This window comes from Apium graveolens, chromosome 7, assembly GCF_009905375.1.
Source record: "Apium graveolens cultivar Ventura chromosome 7, ASM990537v1, whole genome shotgun sequence".
Classification (NCBI taxonomy): Eukaryota; Viridiplantae; Streptophyta; class Magnoliopsida; order Apiales; family Apiaceae; genus Apium; species Apium graveolens.
The window spans coordinates 37,658,340-37,661,825 of record NC_133653.1 but is presented as its reverse complement, the minus strand read 5'-3'; the positions used below and the strand labels follow the sequence as shown (position 1 = coordinate 37,661,825).

Sequence of the window (3,486 nt, the reverse complement as noted above, 5' to 3'; positions counted from 1 at the left end):
CATATATATATTTTTATTTTGAAAAACTACTAACTAAAAAATAAACTATTAACACGAATTGACTTCTATTCTCTATAAACTTTATTTTCTATAGCATTATTTTAAAAATAATTAAGTAATAGCAAATGACTTTAGTAACATTTATTAACTTTTAAACTGAAAATTATTGATTTAATGATCGTATTTGTTACTGTCCATCAAAGCGTTTATTTACTTTAAATTAAAAAACATATTTTAACAGTAACAGATTTATGAGCTGTATTTAGATTATATTAAGTAATATTAAATTAAGTTTAATAACATCTATTTATTTTTAATTTGTAAATTATTTTTTATCGATAATTAAGTAATATTATATAAATTAAATTGAAAAGGCTAATTATAAGATAATTATCAAATTATATTAATTAATATTAAATTATCTAAAGAACAGATATTTGGTTTATAAGATAGAGATATAATTCGTTTTATAAAAATAAAACTAATATTTTAGAGTTATATATCAAGTAAAACAATGCAAAACTAGAATTATAGTGGAAAATTTCATAACACATTCAATTCTTCCAAGCATATCCAAACTACGATGAAGGTTATTAATACTTTGCAGCTATGTTGATCCCTTCTTCCAATAACAAATTCTTGGCTTTTTCTACTCCCAAGAATCATTTTTCTCTGCTTCACCGCCTTTTCTTATAAATTTCTATCCTCGGCAGAAATCTGATTCATAACAAAAACAGATCAAAGTAGGTTAGGGAGTAATCAGACTAATTGCGCATACTTAGTAGGTTAGGGAGTAATCAGACCAATTGCTCAAGTATAAGTAGTGTAATAATACATGTGGCATATAAGGGAGTTGTAGTATCTTTAAATCCTCGAAAAACTCCTTACAGGCTCTAGCATAGGGGAATCCTGTATAAAAGAAATATCAGATGAATAATCAAGTTTGATTTTTGGAGAGATTAAAAATAATTAACTCAAGTGCATGAAAAGAGAAGATGTACTTATAGATCTGACTCCCATAATTCCAAGTAATGGTCTAGCTAAAGAAATGAGAAATATAGTTTGAAGGATGCCTAGTTTGAGTTTTATCCGAATCAGAACAGGACACATTTTGAGGTTTAGATGCACCAGTCTCACTAGCTGATTTTGCTAATACAGATTGAGTTGTATTTTCTGCCTTAACTAATTCTTGAGCTTCCATGTTTGTAGCTGAACCACCCTTTTCTAAGCTGTCAAGTACTACATCTTCTGCCCCTCATTTTACCATTTCATTTATTTTCATCTCCGTTTCTAATACTCACTCTCCGGTCTCTACTCCCTCTGCCCTCCAACTGATAGCAGAGGCTCAAGTACAAAATATAGTCAGCTTGTTTACAATTTATATGTAGAATATTTACATGATTCTGATCACACAAACACATATACACATCACATATTTATAAATCATAATGTTAAATATTTTAAGACCAGGTAATACAAAAATAAAATAACTTGAGAAATAAAAGAGATAGTACCCAGCAATAGTATCAACAAGATGAAGTAACTTTCTATCATCCCCCATTGGGCTCTCTGCTTTCTCTTGAAGAGCACCCTCTACTTCTACCTTTCTCATTATTCTCCTTTATTCATATGCCTGTAATGCATTAACAGGCTCTGCCAAAGATATGCTTAAAGACTCCTCTTGTGTAGAAATTACTATAACGTCCGGGAAATATTATGTAAATATTTTATTAATAAATAATTATTATGTGATTTTTATGTGAATTTTTGATGAATTATCTGATGATTGATATTAATATTAGGGTGTTTATTTCTGATAAAATTAGGATATTTTAATCTTTAATTATCCATAATAAAATATAGCTAGTTTTGGTATTTTTTCTGGTAATTTTGGGATTATTATTTGATTTTATAAGAATTTATAGAATTATTAATGAATATTTTACGTAATTATAGAATTACTTTTTAGAATCAAAAATTGTTCCACTTCAACTGTTTTTGCATTTTTACAACTCGAAACTCTTCCAAAAACTTCTTTCTAACCTAATCTGGTAATTCTGAACACTTTTCATGTTTTGACTTTTTCGATCCGGGGTACGGTTTGACCTGTACGAGTCCCGGCGTAAAATTTGCGATACGTTAATCATTTTATAGATCGATAAAACTCGTATTCTCGAAAGGCGAGGTATTATTACCTTATTTTTGTATAAAGTGTTTTATAAGAGGCCCTGTTTTGATAATTATCCCAATCTGGTATTAAAATTATATCGTTATATAGTTACTTAGCGGCTAAGTAACCCATTTTCGGGTCCGATATGTAAATGTAATTATTAAATTATTAAATAAATAAAATAAGTGATGGTTCGGTCAGTTACGTATTGCGATATTATTAATTGTATTTGATCGGTTGGGTACAAAGATTTGTGATATAATTAATTATTGAGCGATATGAATTCATTTTATTTTTAAAATGATTTTATTGAATATTTATTCTCATAAATGCAAAAATTGTCTCAAAAATTATTTTTGTTGCTTTATAATTTTATTTATTATTTTTAGGAGTTTGTAAAATTTAAAAATTAATATTTTAGTCATTATTTATCTCTAAGCGATTTTTTAATTTTATTTAATTGTAAAATCAATTCCAGAATGCTTCAAAAATGATGTTAAAATTTTAAAATTTTTATGATAATTAGTTTCAATTATCTCGTGTATTTTAAATTTGTTCTGACAAATTTTGGGCAGGTGTTACTCGTAAATTAATCTATTGGAACCGTAAATGGCAGTACGAATCAGGATAATAACGAAAAGAAAAAGAAACGAAAAATAAAAATAAAATCCTAAATTACTTTAACCTAACCTGAGTGCTTAATTATTTATTGTTGCTTAACTACTTAATTATTTATTGGCTTCTGATTGGTTGGAATTTTCTGGTTTTTCATTGGCTGGAATTCTATGACTTGTGATTGGTTACAAAAACTCTACCTTTATATGGGAGGAATTAGAGGAATAATTATGCTTATTAACTAAATTCAGATATATGCTAATTTACCGTGCAATGATTTGAAAAATAATAGGCATATAGAGCATCTCCAAGAAGAGGAATACATGCCAAAAATTAAAAATATAGCCATTCTCTTCAAAAAAATCACACTGCAACCATTCTCACGTCTATAATTATAGTTAACCTCTTATGGATTACTATATTTGTGGATCCACTATGGTACGAAAAATTCTTAGGAAAATTAAACATCAGTTATTACCATTTTAAAGTGATATATTCAATTCATAAAAATTTAAAATATTAATAACATACTATTTTTAAATTATAATCAATTATTATAATCAATATTATCTAAACAAAATGTTTTAGCAAATTTTACATAATATCTTATATGTTTAATTTAGCCACCCATTATAAACAACTCAATTAAAGATGTCCAAGGTTGTCATCCACCTAAGTTGCTCTAGTAATACTAACAAGAA

General features: G+C 27.0%; 1 long non-coding RNA gene across 1 annotated transcript; it reads right to left on the bottom strand.

Moving 5' to 3' along the window:
* Window positions 1-604: 604 nt before the first annotated feature.
* On the bottom strand, window positions 605-1,617 carry LOC141671701 (uncharacterized). The gene is made up of 3 exons (XR_012555228.1): window positions 1,515-1,617; window positions 836-909; window positions 605-717 (listed from the first exon to the last, which is right to left on the bottom strand). It is a non-coding gene; the product is annotated as an uncharacterized LOC141671701 (long non-coding RNA).
* Between the last annotated feature and the right edge of the window lie 1,869 nt (window positions 1,618-3,486).